Source organism: Ips typographus, linkage group LG2 (assembly GCF_016097725.1).
Source record: "Ips typographus isolate SLU linkage group LG2, UJ_Ityp_2.0, whole genome shotgun sequence".
Taxonomy (NCBI): domain Eukaryota; kingdom Metazoa; phylum Arthropoda; class Insecta; order Coleoptera; family Curculionidae; genus Ips; species Ips typographus.
The window spans coordinates 11,308,118-11,325,706 of NC_138423.1; the positions used below are offsets into that span (position 1 = coordinate 11,308,118).

At 33.5% G+C, this 17,589-nt stretch overlaps 1 protein-coding gene and 1 long non-coding RNA gene across 5 annotated transcripts in view; one reads left to right on the plus strand and one right to left on the minus strand.

The window, feature by feature from the left end:
* Positions 1 to 17,589, minus strand: part of LOC145724516 (A-type potassium channel modulatory protein KCNIP1-like) — a 205,392-nt gene that overhangs the window by 64,887 nt on the left and 122,916 nt on the right. The window lies entirely within an intron of this gene.
* The window catches only part of LOC145724525 (uncharacterized), a 126,706-nt gene continuing 113,247 nt past the window's right edge, over positions 4,131 to 17,589 (plus strand). Inside the window, exon 1 of the long non-coding RNA XR_014177019.1 lies at positions 4,131 to 4,372. This is a non-coding gene — a long non-coding RNA (uncharacterized LOC145724525). The remainder of the gene's footprint in view (positions 4,373 to 17,589) is intronic.

Sequence of the window (17,589 nt, forward strand, 5' to 3'; positions counted from 1 at the left end):
TATAAAAGAAAACGCGTAATCTCAATACCTATAAGGTCGAAGACTTCTCTTATGATAGGAAATCTTCTTATAACTATACGCTGACCGTTCATGAAAGTATAGACATTTCCCAATTTCAACGTAATATTAAGTCAAAAGAATATTAGGTTCCTAAAAAATCCAATCTTTTAGAGAGAAGAGAAGTTTTAAACTGTCTGAAAACTGATTCTTATGACATTTATGTGTTACATAAAGTAATACTGGCAATGGTGCTCTTAATATGTATAATAGGAAAGTATCCATTTAAGATTAAGAACCGTTTTATAAATCTGGAAATATCCACAATAGTTTGCCTCCAAATTTTTACCGAACTTAGTTCAATTTATTATCAAGAAAAGTATTGCAGTTGTCTGACATAAAATAAATTTTACACTTAAATGTGAAAGTAATTTTTACGTTAACTACAAAACCAGCCACTTTAAAAATGAATATCAATTAGTGTTGCCAGGCCTGGGGAATTCGAACCACATTTGATTTTTTTGAAAGCTGGATAAATGCTAATACAACAATCCATTCAGTTATTCAGTTAAGCAACAAACATATTTGTATGCTGAGTCAGAAAAATAAATCGTATTTCAATCGGTCATTACCTTGAAAACTCTCAAATATCCCTCCATGAAGTTATAAAACTACAAAACTTATTTAGAAGCTATACAATCCGTGGAAACCATGTTATATATGATTATAGTTTTATAGTTTCATGAGATGTTTTTTGGCAGTTGTGGCATGTAACTGTCTATTCGCTGGATCTATTTCTAAATGTCACAATGGTAGTAACTATTAATTCCATGAAGCTATCAAACTATAAAGCATTGCCTAAAGGCAGTACAATTTGTACAAATCATACTTAATGCTTGTTTATAACTCTATGAATACAATTTTGACAGTTCTGACATACAAATATATATTTTCGGACCGAATATGTTTACAAACTTGTCTAGAGAGCTATTAAACTGAAAAGTCTAAGTTAGTGTAAATTTGTGTTATAGCTTCAGAAGATAACTTTTGACAGGTAACGCGTCCATTTTGAACATATTTAAATCTGTTACACTGTCAAATACCACTTCATATAGCAATAAAACTACAAAACCAGCTTAAAAGCACTGTTATAGTCAATACAGTTGTAAATCATATCAAATTCTTGTTTATAGGTCTACGAGTACCTGTTTATTTTAATCATATTTCAATCTGTCATAATGGTGGTAACTGTCAAATATCACTCTATAAAGCTATCATACTATTAAACATTGCTTGAAGACAGTACAACCAAAACAAATCATTTAATTTAAACAAGCATACATTTTAATGCTTCTTCATAGGTCTATAAATACAATTTGGACAATTCTGGCGGTTCGTGGTAAATCACCCTGTATAGGAAATGTTATGTTATCTTGTCAGATACCACAAAAAATAAAATTTGGCCTAATTTTTTTAAAAAGTAAGGAAAAGTTTTTTACGTGTAAAACGGCCCTAAAGAAATTAAAAAAACAGAAATTCTTGAAACACACTGTACATACAGTACAACCGGTAGGTAAGAGTACGATAGAAAATGTACCGGCAGTTGCAGCAATAGAAAAATACTTAAAATTTCAGAGCTACATTTAGGAAAGTTTGAAAGTTGAGGGAGAGGAATATACTGAAGAAAGCAATGCTTCAAAGTACAATATTGCTCAAATGATAGGAAGTTTGGTGTCTTTGCGCGGAAAGGCAGAAGAAAATTCTTAGATAGAATCATATCAATAGGCAGTTTTCGGAAACGCACAGATAAACGATCGGTAACCTTATAACTTATATGTTAACATAAACGATATTAGACAAATTTCAAAATTTGTCAATAAAAACATATTTTTTTCGATCGATAGCCGCTAACGTTACGAAACGAGTGCACTGGTAAGCAGGGTTAAAAACAAATAACAAAATAACCCCAAAACATTATTTTTAATTTTAATCAATATTTTATTTAAACAAATCGGTCCAAATGGTTAATGAAAATATTGTTTTGTTTCAATCTTCTGATTCAGATAGTGATCTGGATAATTTTTATTACTGAAAGTTTTAAATCCAAGTTGGAATGAGAATAGGACTGAATTGTATGTAGACTTTGATTTAGAAAACTTATTTGAAAAAGAATGTAAAAGGTATATTCGCTTTCAAAAAAGGTGATATTCCAAGACTGGCTCAACCACTGAAAATCCACAATAAATTCTCGACAGATAGTACATATCAAAGTACAGCCCATGAAGGACTCTGCATTCTCTTAAGCCGTCAATTTTAATAAAAGCAAAATTTGTCCCTTTGAAAGTCAAAAATTAAGTCATATTAAGTAAGCGCTGCTGACTAATGCCTTATTACTCTTGAATTAATTTTTTCCATAAAGAAGCTACTTACTCCAAAAAGAAACGGGGATTAAAAAGGAAATTGATGCTTTTAATGAGATTCTCCGACTTAAAAAACGGAATAATGAAAGAATTACAGCAAACTGATGAATTTTGTATTACCTCTATTATTGGAGAGGTCTGAAGAACTCTTAAAAATGCTTTTCCAATTTATGTTTCACGACAATAAAAATGGGTGGATTTTGTTCGGGGATAATCTATGACCGAACCGAATAAGCCGGTGACTCTAACGTGAGTTTACGTCAATAAAAGAACTTTTCGTCGTTCAAGGTGCTATTAAATCTTAAGGGGGAGAGACAAAAAGCTCTACTGACAGATTAATCGACACGTCCGAAGAAAAGGGTGCCCTTGTCCGAACCAGTTATAAGGAATGGCGAGTTGAAGTCAGGGGTGGTATGGGGAAGCCTTTTTTTATGTATACTTTTTCCTAAAAGTGGTCATTTTCCGAAAGGCCTTGTTTTGTACTTCGATTTTGTTGTTTTTTTGTTCACCAGGTTATTGTTAGGGAAGCAAGATAAAATAAACTGCTCGCCACCTCAACCGGGACAGTGATTTTTTTGGGTCATTTTTAAAACCACGCCATTTCGAAAATGACACTTAACGTCATGTTTATACCATTATCACACCTAACCTAACTTATCCTCAACTAGTTCAGTCATTTAGTTAAGAAATCGATTTTTGAAATTCAAAATTGTTAAAAAATCTCTCTTTAAAAAATGACAAAACATTTTTCACTCATACTTATGTATGTATTCCATATTTTTAATTGGATAGTTTACTTTTATGAAAATAAAGAAGAACAAATCTCGTCACACCAGTATAAGGTTTGCAGTCTTCTGCTTCCTAATCTTCATTCTTACCGATCTCTCAATTCTTCTTTCTGTGTCAACTTTTTGTTTCCAGCATTGGCGTAATCATATTCATTTTCTTCTTCTGTATTTTGTATTTTGACGAGTTGTAAATTCTCATTTTATAATTTAATTCAGTTCATTCGTTACACAAAACAAGACTTCTCGTAACTAGTTACATAAATATCTGTTAATTGCATAACTACAAAGTAAGACTGTATTATTACATTTTTAAAATAAAAAAACATTATATTTTCATAAACCATATTGTTATGTTTAGTGGTTGTGCAAAACAAAGACACTATTGATTAATAATAGATTACGTTTAGGAAATTGGAGTAACGATAAATCAAGACAGAAAATGACATGCGATGAAACGGATCTCCCATTTTCAATAGACTCAGTATAGCTAAAACAAGATGTTTTGGTAGAAGATGTGACAAGGGTGGGCTCCTAATAGATTTTTGAGCCGTCTGGAATTGATAAATTGAGTTGCATTAATAGAACGTAATAATAGCGAACATAAAAACGTCTGAATTCTTTCCTAACTAGATTTAGGTTTGCTTCTATTATTAGCAAAGTTAATGAATTAAGAATTGCAATTACTAAAGTCGGTAATAAAGCGATTTCCTGGAGGATTCGAGTGCAACCTGGATTTGAAGTCTTTTGTGTTCCGGTTCGTTTGTTTTCCAGAAATGTCAACAAACGCTTCTCTATTTTTCACTTCACTTACCTGAAAAACCAGGAAAATGGGACACAATGTAAACACCGCGAAATTCTGCGGTGCCAAAATACGTAAAAGTGAAATATGATCGTGAAAAGCTCTACCGTTCATGCAAGTGCAATTATAAACTTCGCGTTTTACGGTTATTAGTGCGTTAACAAAACTCACCGTTTAATCTAGTTAATGAGAGTTAAGTTTATTGCTTTGTGATTAGTGTCGTGAAAACCGATTTCTTGCAAGTAGGTGTTATAAATACGGAATTGCTGGAAAGTGACTAAACTCATTCAGTGAAAAGCATCTGCTTGCAGGTTTTCATACTCTTCACCGAGCTGGATAATCCGAAATGGGACAACACAGTCAAGTCGGTAAGCACAATTTATGGAATTTACTAGTGGCTCTCTGGTGGCATTTTTATCTTTTTAATGGAGACCACATTGATCTTTTCTTGACACTTTTTTCTTCGACTCAGCAAAATAGAATTTTCTATTATTTGTTTTGTTATTACCAAGGCAAATACTATTTATGTAACCAAAGTAACTAAAAGTCACATTAATAAAGTTCAAAAAAATAAAAGTTCTTTGACCTCCCATAGACGACCAATACTATATTGGATTTTCTCTGAATTTGGTCTGCTGCAATACAATACTGAATAGCTGTGTTAATTTGTCAGAGAACAATGTGTTGCCACATAAATTACGTCTCGAATTTTTAACTGAGCTACCAACGGCACAAAATTTCAATTTCCGGAAAATTTGCAACTTTCAGCTTGAAATATTATCAGCCACATGATTAATCGAATCGATATGTTTCCTGTTTTTTAATATATTTTTAATTTCAGTTCCAGTTTTTTGCCTAATAAATTGAAACTGATTGAACATTTTTTTTTTAAATTGAACGTTTAGGTAATGTCTTTATCTAAAGGTCAATTTAGCTGTTTAATTTTAGCTAGTGGATTTTCGTTTGTAATAGTCCGTTAACCGACACTCAAAGCACCGCTTTAATAATAAAACCGACCAGCTTAGTGCAGTTAACATCTAAAAGTACACGGAAGCGCTTTCAAAGATGGTAACTTTACTGATCTCATTTTCAAGAAAACCGTAAGGGCCATTTAAGAACGGCTATTAAAGCTACTAGATAAGTCTGGCAGTAATCAGATCAAAATTTAATTACATCTCAAAATTTCTGAGAGTACTTGTTAGTTAAAGTTATGGAGAGCAAGTTGTAGTTTATACAGGGTGGTCCAAACTGATTGTAGGATAATTCAAGGGTGAAAAGTATATGTGACAGTCCCATATTGTTGGTATTTTTGATTTTTTCAAAAAAAAAAAACGTTATAGTATAACAGATGATCACAATCATTTGGTCTACAACATAAAAATACTGCACAGGGTGTTTCGTGCGGTACAAAAATGTTTTTTGGTTTTTTAAATAAAACGCCCTACATATTTTTACTTATTTGGATTCCTTGTAAAATTCTGCAACTGAATCAATTTTCTGTTGCATAAAATGGTAAAACTTATTTAACCAAATAGTCAAATTTTGAGCAAAACGAATAGATATAGGGTGTTCTATTTAAAAAACCGATTAAATCCGCTTTGAAATTTTCTCGGGTGTTCTGTACAGGTGTATTTGGGAAATCAAAAATAATATTGTTGCTGTATCTACATGAAATCAGTAATAACAACGGATTTTCATTCGACAACCCCAGTTACTGATGCTATTTCTTGATTCTGTTGCTTAATCTAGAGAGTTTTTCATTTTCAAATATTTAAAAAAAAATTCAAATTTACAGTATTTTTTTCTCTCATTCCTCATGTGTAAAATTTATTTCCCATATGAGGAGCGGTGTTTTCGAAAACTTATTTACTTATTCGGAATATTTCCCTCATGTGTTAAATGTCCCATATGAGCAATGCATTTTCACCAGAATGACAGCGACAATTCCACTCATGTACAAAAAATGCCATATATACGTCATCAAAACACGGTTTGCTATCGGCTAATAAGGAAGGAAGAGAGTTTGCTAGCGGATAAAAACATCGGATAAATTTTGCTGTTGATTTCATCGTTTCCACGGATTTTTACTACACTTCTATTGTTGCAATGTCTCACCTTGAGGTTTTTACTGGCATTGTCAATTTTGATTTTTGTTCGTATTGTTTTGGTTATGGCTCGCTTCGGATAGAGTTCTACTGCAGAAAATCAAAAGAACCAGAAAAATGTATTTCTGCCAGTACAAGGCAGTCGCAGTCTTATAATACTATTGATTATATTCATAGAATTGTCTTATCAAATACCATTCGAGCTCAGATTTTTAACAGGATAATTTTTCCGCTTGTCTTCTCATACTTTCTTTATGGTACAAAACTCGACCTGTTTGGCAAAATCACTCGAGCTGCGCTCTCGTGATTTAGTTACAACAGGTCTCGTGCTCTTACACCAAACAGAAAGTGTTCTAAGACAAGCACAAAAATTATCCGGCTAAATCTGAGCTCTTATGGTATTGCCCCCGAATATTTCCCTCATGTGTTAAATGTCCCATATGAGCAGTGCATTTTCACCAGAATGACAGCGATAATTGCATTCTAAAGTGATAATTGCATTTCGATAATTGCACTGTACGTATCTATAACGACTGCATTGTTGTAGAGCCTATTGCTAGTATACTAATTGTTGTCTTTGCGCAGTTTTTTGACTTTTTATAACCAAACAATGTCAAACGCGATGTCAACAATAAATTAATGAACGGTTTGGAACTTGTTCATTGAGCTCCATTGAGCAATCTATAGTTGCAGCAAAACCAAAACATTTTCTTTATTCGGGAAATATTCCCCAAAATTACATTCGTGCCTTAAAAATGACCTGATAATTCTGCGTTCAAACTTGTTATCTTTGCAAACTGCATTCGGTCATTTTCATATTTTTTTCTAAAAAAGCCCTCCACCTTCGGTGTCGGGCTCTTTCGCCAAAAAAATATGAAAATAAACTCATGCAGTTAAGAGATAACAAGTTTTCATGCAAAATTATCGGTAATTTTTATGCACTTGTGCAATTACCCCCGATAATTGCATTCTAAAGTGATAATTGCATTTCGATAATTGCACTGTACGTATCTATAACGACTGCATTGTTGTAGAGCCTATTGCTAGTATACTAATTGTTGTCCTTGCGCAGTTTTTTTACTTTTTCTAACCAAACAATGTCAAACGCGATGTCAACAAAAATTCATGAACGGTTTGGAACTTGCTCATTAAGCTCCATTGAGCAATCTATAGTTGCAGCAAATCCAAAACATTTTCTTTATTCGGGAAATATTCCCCAAAATTACATTCGTGCCTTAAAAATGACCTGATAATTCTGCGTTCAAACTTGTTATCTTTGCAAACTGCATTCGGTCATTTTCATATTTTTTTCTAAAAAAGCCCTCCACCTTCGGTGTCGGGCTCTTTCGCCAAAAAAATATGACAATAAACTCATGCAGTTAAGAGATAACAAGTTTTCATGCAAAATTATCGGTAATTTTTATGCACTCGTGCAATTACCCCCGATAATTGCATTCTAAAGTGATAATTGCACTGTACGTATCTATAACCACTGCATTGTTGTAGAGCCTATTGCTAGTATACTAATTGTTGTCCTTGCGCAGTTTTTTTACTTTTTCCAACCAAACAATGTCAAACGCGATGTCAACAAAAATTCATGAACGGTTTGGAACTTGCTCATTGAGCTCCATTGAGCAATCTATAGTTGCAGCAAAACCAAAACATTTTCTTTATTCGGGAAATATTCCCCAAAATTACATAAAATGCTTAAAAATAACCTGATAATTCTGCGTTGAAACTTGTTATCTTTGCAAACTGCATTCGGTCATTTTCATATTTTTTTCATAGGTTATATCCCGAGACGTTTTTTGCAAAATTTTGCAAAAAACCTACCAATGCACATTTTACGTGATAAAACGTGAACGCCGAGGGGTATATGTCAAGATTATTTCCTGAAAACTCACATTTTAGTTTATTAACAAGAAAACACCTTAGTTAGAACACAAATACTAAACTAAACGTGATGAAATTAATGATAATAATTTTCGTTCAGCCATGTATATTTTTGTTTACATTTCAGATTGACAAGCAGACGTCATAATATTTTAATTTATGTAATTTTTTAATGAAAACTACGTTATAGTGATTTATTAATTGTTAATATTGAAGAAAATAGCTTAAATTTTATATGTGTCTAAATCCCGTTTCGTTTAATATTAAATTTTCTTCAAAAAACGTATTCGAAAAAGGTAGGTGGTGTTTAATCACTGTTAAATTTTAGCAGCCAGGGATTTAATCAGTATAAAACGGTTTCCATTGGTGGAACTAGAAAAGTTCTCGGAATTTGATTGGTTGCTAGTACAATGAGGGAAATAATCGGGGGCAATACCACAAGAGCTCAGATTTAGCCGGATAATTTTTGTGCTTGTCTTAGAACACTTTCTTTTTGGTGTAACTGGACGAGACCCGTTGTAACTAAATCACGAGAGCGTAGCTCGAGTGATTTTGCCAAACAGGTTGAGTTTTGTACCATAAAGAAAGTATGAGAAGACAAGCGGAAAAATTATCCTGTTCAAAATCTGAGCTCGAATGGTATTTGATAAGACAATTCCATGAATATAATCAGTAATTATAATAAGACTGCGACTTCCTTGTACTGGCAGAAATAATTTTTTCTTGTTCTTTTGATTTTCTGCAGTAGAACTCTATCCGAAGCGAGCCTTAACCAAAACAATACGAACAAAAATCAAAATTGACAGTGCCAGCAAAAATCCCAAGGTGAGACATTGCAACAATAGAAGTGTAGTGAAAATCCGTGGAAACGATGAAATCAACAGCAAAATTTATCCGCAATTTTTTTATCCGCTATCAAACTCTCTTCCTTCCTTATTAGCCGATAGCAAACCGTGTTTTGATGACGTATATATGGCATTTTTTGTACATGAGTGGAATTGTCAGTGTAAAATTTTAGCAACTAGGGATTTATTCAGTATATAACGGCTCTCATTGGTCGAACTAGAAAGGTTCATTGAATTCTATTGGCTGCTAGTACAATGAGGGAAATAATCTAAAAAAAACCCTCCACCTTAGGTGTCGGGCTCTTTCGCCAAAAAAATATGAAAATAAACTCATGCAGTTAAGAGATAACAAGTTTTCATGCAAAATTATCGGTAATTTTTATGCACTCGTGCAATTACCCCCGAAAATATTCCCCAAAATTACATTCGTGCTTAAAAATTCTCTGATAATGCAAAAATTCCCAGATAATCCAACCCCCTGCGTTCAAACTTGTTAACTTTGCAAACCGCATTCGGTAATTTTCTTCTTTTTTTCTAACAAAGTTCCTTACAAATTTCCCTCGTCCTAAAGGACTCGTGAAATTATGGAAAACATGCTATCATGAAAATTTTTGGTAATTTTAAAGCTCTCGTGGTATTGTTCCAAATAATTTTTAAAATACCATCACAACCTAGATCTCAAAAAAGTACGATACGAACATGTAAACCGTTTTGCTCTATCTTCAACCGTAGTCATATATAATAGTCAATATGTCAAAAACGAACATTTAGAGAAAAACTGATTAGAGCAAAAACTCCCTTTGGAGGTTGAATTATCCTGTATACTATTCATATCAACTTTCTACCGCTAATAACGGACAGGTAGTTTGCGGAAAATCTGTCAACAGACAGAATCGATGGCTGATATTTATCATGTGTACGTGCTAATCCTAAAACGTCAAAGTTAAAAGATTCATAGCCGAGATCAGTCGGTGTTAGATAAAATTTATTGGATACTCAAAACAGATGGGATATGTGGTTTCAGTAACACCACACTATACAGACTTTATTTCAAAGCAATTATTTTGCTTTTTAATTACTTCGGTTTTGGTCTGCGCTTGTTAAGTGGGGCTTAAAAGAGACCGCATGAAACCGAAACCAAATATCAGTTTAATATTATAGGCCAGTAAAGTAAAGCTGTGGTTATGGACCACGGTTGGGTGCACTGCCCTCGCTATATAGAATTCTAACTGCCCAAGAATAAAATCTTTCCTATAAAACCGAAACGGCCCGCAGGCCCACATAAAATTGTATATACCCGGTAATATATTCCAGAAAACTGTCACATTACCGGGATAAGGGTCCTCCAATCCTCACCGGATTGGTCGTTAGTAACTCAGATACCCTTGAAGATTCTGAAATATAGTCATGAAATGATTGAGGTTTATTAAAACGGAAACTGAGAGAAAAGGGTTTTGATACTGCATTAGATAAGGCAGTCGTGAAAAGTTTCAACAGATGAAACGTCAAACGGTTTCACTTTGTTCAATGTAAGATTTATCTGTAATGTTTTTATCGATTTACGAGATTTCAGGTTTTTTTTAAATGGTCTTTTTAAAGAAACTTTTAATTTTATTTAATTAGCAGTCAAGCTGTTGATAAAACGTTTAAAATTAAAGAACCTTAAGTAAGAAACCAAAAAATTCTTATAAGATGTTTCTAACTTAAAAAGACTATAGAAAATGGAACAGCAAACTGCTGCTCTCAAGAAAACTACTAATCAAGAAGACTAAGAAAACAACCAGTCATAAAAGTAAAGTTTTTAAAGTAAATTCTGAAAGCAGAAAACGATACAATAAGTGAAGGGATTGTTGTTCCCTTGAATATGTTGCCATCTAATGGTCAAGATCAGAACCAATCACGTAGTAAAACATAGTGTCATAGATCCCAACTTTTCGGTCATACAGTCATCAACATTTTATTCTTTAAAGAATACATTGTTTTAGAATCTTTCAAAACCAAAGGAGTTAAGCAAGTAACACCAGAAATACACTAGCAACTCCCACGAAAATCGACTGTTTGTGACTTAGAAGGTAATTTTGACATTAACCAAAATGGTCCATTACTCCCTGAAATACAAAAATAGCAGTTTCAAAATGAAATTTGTAAAACTACTATTTATTAGATTCCTAAAACTTTTCGTTTATTAGAGTTACCCAGTGTAGGAAAAGAACTGAAAACGGTCTAATAAAAGTTCCTTTTGTCATAATATTATCTAATATCAACTTAAATTTCTTTGTCAAGACGTTGTCAGCGACGACAGGCAATTTAACCTCAGAACCGGAATACGAAAAATAGAAATTGTAGTAACAATTATTTTTGCCGGTGCTCTTCAAGATAAAAGTCGCAAGAAATGAGAAAAGGTAAAAGTGAAACAACCAGATTTTCCCCCGATCGAAATCGTGTTAGAAATTGGACGGTGGGATTTTATATTGTTTAAAAACGAGATTTTCCGCGGCGTTGGTGGAAAATTTTGTGAGATTAAAAGAAATGAGAACGGAGGTCAGTGTAAAGCCTTTGCGCCGCTTAAGAGATTTATTAGGAGTTTTAAAGATAAACTGCAAATTGTGCGGAACGTTTTTACGAATTTTGCTGTGCTTATAGTTAGATAACATCAGTTCCTGCTTTATCCGGTTTGGTATTTGGTTTTAGGGTTTACTTTGCCAGGCGTTAGTTTAAGAAAACAATAAGACGAGGGCATTGTATAATCAACTTTTTGATTGTAAAATGAATTGTATGAAAATTATTATCAGTTTTTTACGGCCAACAGTTCTGGTCCTGACGATCTACCAGCGGATATGCTTAAGCTGATTGAAGAGCAATATTTGAGTCCTGTGACAATCCTGTTTAATAAGATCGATGAAATAATACCAGAATAGTGGTTTCGGTCTTCGTTTGTCGCAATTCCTAAGAAGCAGAATGTCAAGAAATGCGAAGTACACCGTACAATACAGCCTGATGAACAGCACACTAAAGATCTTCCTCAAAGTCGTCCACCGTAGAATTTATAAGAAGCTGGAAGAAAATATCGCCGATACTCAGTTTGGGTTTAGAAACGGAAGTAGTACGAGGGAAGCTTTGTTTGCCTACAATGTCTTGATTCAGCAGTTCTTGATGTGAACCAAAATGTTCCACCTACACCAGCGTTATTGACTATAACAAAGCATTGAAGTGAGACACAAACAACTAATAGCAGCTCTGAAACGAAAAAACCTTGACAGAAGAGTGAATACACGTTCACAATAATTACAAATAATTGTATTTAAACCACGTGCGTCTGTCCGTTTCCAATCCGAACTAACAAATGCAGTGGAAATCAAACGATGAGTTAACCAAGGTTGTGTTCTTTCGCCACTCCTCTTCAACCTATATACAGAGGAAATTTTCACCCCAAAATGAAACCGTAGAAAAAGAATAGGATGGAATACGAGTTAACGGCACTGAACTATTTGCGCTATGCCGACGATACAGTACTCCTCGCCGAAAACATGTCTGACCTTCATAATATGTTAAATAGCGTCATCACATCTAATCGAGAATATGTTCTAACACTCAACGTTAAGCAGACCAAATATATGATTGTTACCAAAACTGAAGTGCCCAATGAGGATCTGTATGTGGAAGGCAAAAAGTTGGAAAGAGTCGGGAGCTATGACTACTTGGGGACAAGTGTCAACTGTTCTGTGGACTATTGTTCGGAAATAAAGATTAGTCTTTCGAAGGCCCGTGCATCCTTCATGAGGATCAAGCTCTGTAATCGCGATCTGAGCTTGGACCTAAGAGCTGGGATGTTCAAATGATATGTATTCCCTGTCTTTTTGAATGGTGTGGAGGCTTAGACCCTGAACATATATTGCAAGCAAAAATTGGAAGCCTTCGTGATGTGAACATATCGTAGGATGTTGAGAATACCATGGACATAACATGTTACAAACGTGGAGATCCTAAGAAGAACGGTGAAGGGTATGGAGATCCTACACGAAGTTAAAAAGAGCAAAAACTGCAATATCTCGGACACGTTATGAGAGATCAAAGGTATGAAATTATGCAATTCATAATCCAGGAAAAGATCGTGGGCAGGAGGTCGATTGGAAAGAGAAGAATATCCTGGCTTAGGAAGTTATGGGAATGGTTTGGCATCACGTCCTCCAACCTATTCAAAAAGCAGTTTCCAAAGTGAGAATAGCAATGATGATAGTCAACCTCCGACATGGTGATGGTACTTGAAGAAGAAGAAGACCCCACTGGTAACGTTGAATCTGAAAAGTTTGATGAAAAAATTTGAACGTTTCATACTGAAGAAAAATCTTATAAAAGTAAAGAGGTTCAGCTAAAACGATAGAGGCGATTAATTACCTTAAATTTTTCTGACTGAACTCCCTGAGAGTCATTTCGTACAAATTTGATCCTCAACTACATTTTTAGTATCCGTTTCTTTCAAACATTAAAAGAGTTAAAAACCCACAGAAATGATAAAACCTTCATCAAGAGAGTTAGAGTACGTACTATTATTCAACGAGTGTGTAATTCTTGTAATACCGTCTGGTTACTGGTTCTATAGCCAGATTGGCTGTAGGGAGTGAGATATGGTATTGATACTATTAACCAGTTTAAAAAACCGCTGAAATGAGTACCTATATCATTTGATACTAGTAGAGAAAAGAATATGTTATATGTATATGTTTCAATTTCGTATACCTGCCTATTCAGCTATTATGAAAAACTCATAAATAAATGATTATTGATGTTTTAAAAAACTTCAACCACTTGATCATTGAATGATAAATCTTCCTATTGAACATACATATTGCAGATAGAAAAAATAAACGTTATATCCTGGCAAAATGTAAGTAATATTTATTAGTAAATGTTACAGAAATGTTAAAAAACAATTGTAAATTTACCACATCATTTGGTTGAATCAGCTAGCTACTAACGATAATTAATTGTGAGTGAATAAAATCAATTTCCGTTTTGAGTTGAAACTCATTAAATAATATATAAAATCGTGAATTTCAGTGGATTCAACTTGAACTAAAATATTTATCTACTGAACTATTAAAAGTAGACACTTAGTGCTTTGAAAATGCGTTTTAAAGCAGTAGTGCGCTTGCAGTCTCATCAATCTGTTCCATGGCACTTTCTTCATTCATTTATTCGACGAAGTTGATATTAACACGTATTAAAAACTATATTCACAAAATGTTTTTAAATTGGATTACAGCCTTCAAACAAATTTATTTTTAAGGCCAACAATGATCGTTATGGAATTATTGACAAACGGTTTGACTGTTTGCAGAAAAAGAAAACTTTCACATGCGTGCCTTAAAATCGCACTTTCAACATCATATCAGAAGTAGCCATTAAATCGTATTATACACTCCACAAGCGGAAATGCCACTTGAATTATTTTAAAAAATTGCGCCTGAACTGGCGCGTGTTTTCAGCATCCGAACCGGATTTTCAAGCTCTATGAAATGAAGATCAATTTATTTTTCTGCATTTGAAGTTTATAAAACTTTAATGATCGGCATACGAAACATTTTGCATCGATCGATCGTCAAGCTTTCGCATGTCAATATTTTATTATTTCAGTTTTGAATCATCATAAAACTTACGATCGGTCTAAAGATGGAGATAAAACATGGTCCTGGTGTCGATATCGGCTTCTTTTTCTGCAGTCCCTTGAGAACACATAAATTCTTCCTGCATTATGGATTCGGCAGGTGGCCGAAGGGCACTTACGAAGTGCTTTTACTAGAATTTTAAATCACACTCAAGGTGTAATACACCCGCGTTGATAACCTGAGATGTACTTCCTGGTAAATTGCAGTTGCTGACTGAACGAAATATCTTAATAAAACCAGCTGGTACAGTTCGTTTCAATTTACTCAACCGAAAGTAACGATGGAAAAAACAAATTTTGTTGTTTTAAACAAATTTATCCAATTATGAGGTCTTTTATGATAATTAGAAATGCAGATGGATCACATTGGTATCAATCATTTTATTTTCTTGACAATGTGGCAATCTTCAAGAGGACTTTCAGTATTGGTGGTTTTACAGAACGGCATAAATCCTTTCTTCTACGTTCCGGTTTAAATTCGCTTACCAAATCAATTTCCCCATGAAGTTTCTTATTACACTTTTATTAGATAAAATAATAATATAAAATTGCATAAAAAATTCACTGTTGGTTAACAATCTACTAAATTGTAAATAAATACAATGTCAACACAGCCTTTTCCTCCTTGCTTGTCCAAATGCCCGGCAAATTTAACAAATAGATAAAATAAAATAACAACCAATTTTATCAATTTAATCATGATGTTATTGGTTTTACTGATGGTTTCAATATCAGTGGTGTAGGTGTCTTAAGAGAAGTTCTATATTATGATTATAAATCAAATTTGTTAGAAATAAATTGAAATACCTATATGGGCTTTGGTATAATATTTAGCGCTAATAAACGATAATAGAACATAATAACACTTATTTACCTGTAGGATCATTTTGAAAGTGCCAGAGACCTCTAAATGCTACTGACAATCTTATAAAATCTGCCAGAAGCCTCTACAAGTATCTTAAACCTTCCCAGTACTGTTATAAATTGCCAGATACCTCTAGCACAATTTTAGAAATTCCAAAAACCTCTAAATGCTATTGAAAATCTTCAAAAAAGTGTCAGAGGCTTCTAAATTGCCTTAAATCTCTTCATAGTTGTTTTAAATTATCAGAGCCGTCTAAGATCGTTTATAGTGTACCAAAAACCTCTAAATGCTTCTGAGCACTTTCTGAAATTTTCCTCTACTGTCCTAAACACAACTGTTTTAACTTGCCAGAGGCCTTTAGGACCATTTTGGATTGGAAAGTTCCATAAACCTCTAAACGCTATTGATAACCTTCTGAAAAATGCCAGAGGCCTCTACAAGGGTTTTAAACCTTCCGAGAGTTGTTTTAAACTGTCAGATGCCTCTATAGGGCCGTTTTGAGTGCGTCAAAGACCTCTAAACGCTTCTGAGAACTTTATGAAAAGTTCCAGAGCCCTCTACAACTGTCCTAAACTTTTCCAGGACTGTTTTAAATTGCCAGAAACCTCTAGAACCACTTTGAAAGTTTAAAGAAAAATGTCAGAGGCCCCTAAAAATTTTTAAACTTTCCTATTTTTGCTGGTGATTATGACGTAACAGTCAGAAGTCGCTGAACAGACTATATCAACGTTTAATGACTGTATTTGAAGCACTACCAAGTTCACTACAAAAGTTCATTATCCCATTTGTTTCAAGAAATACAAAAAAATGTTAAATACAAAAGTTTTAGAGAATATTGAGGTGCATAGTTTAATATTACTTTTGGATATACGGGGTGGTTCATAAAGGTGTAGCAGATAAAATATTAGTTGTTTAAAATAAAACCCCCTATTTTTTAACACATTTTTAGAATCTCTATAAAATTTTAAAACTTTTTTGTTAATAATGTCATATACCTAAAGCTAATAATTTTTCTAATATAACAATTTTTTCACAAAAATATTAGTTTTTACTATGATGGAAAATTATCTGTATCACCATTCTTTCTAAAGGTAGAATACTCATATTTGGTGCGAACGTTCTACAGAGATGACAAAAAAGATGTATCCGAATAAACTTGCGATAAATGCTACAGGTCGTTCAATTTTTTAAAATATTCTTTGACAAATTCAACTTAAGAAGTCTCGACTTTTTTAAATGGCACACCCTGTGCATTATTCTTTTTTCTGATAGCTTTTACGAAACACCGAAAAACTGCACAAAGAGCACAAGTAAACACTTAATAAACTTGAAGTTAGTTGCTATGGACTCATTTACACAGTTTTGTTTTGTTTCCTTTAACCTCAAAGGTTTCTTAACATTAATACAACTGCATAAAGCTCTCTCTGTGTTGCTGAATAATTCATCCGATGCTTCATATCGTTTATTTAGAGATTATGGGGTCTGGTATAAATGAAATAATAAAAGGGTAACTGAAATACTGCCCTATCTACTAGCTAACTCTATTCTAACTGGTTTAGAATTTTATTTATGGAAAATAGAAATAATTGTATCCCTATAACGTGTGACAAAATTTTGGTAAGGTATGCAAATTGCAAATTTTGCCCAATTGCGCGATTTCTTAATAAGAAACTTAATAGAAAACGGAAACAATTTCATAATTATTTTATTGAAGGTTTGAAATAAAAATTCAGGGATTTTGCATTATGTGCTAAATTCACCTCTAAGGCAATTTTTGTCAATGCAGATGACATACTTATTAAAGAAAAACTCCTTTTATTGTCTTGAAAGAGCAAAGTAAAAATTATCCCATTTAATTTTTCCATAAAAAATCAACTTTTATTACTACTGCAACGTGGTTAAGAACTTAAATCAAACACGGTCGTATAAAGTAGTGCACTGGTGTTACTGGAGATGCATAGATACGAAAATTTAAATTAGGCGCCTTAAAATATGTTGGCAATAGTGTATAATATTGTCGCCTGTTTTCCGATTTTCTTGCTGTCGGGCTATTCCCATCACTGAATATCTCACCCGATCCTTATAAGTCTCGAAGTGTCAAAGTTTGACGTAAATATCAGTGTTTTCGAATTTTGTTGTGACTTGTGGTCCTATTTTATGTTCCCGTGGTCATCATTAAACGTTTCACTTGTAGACCAACAACATTCCAATG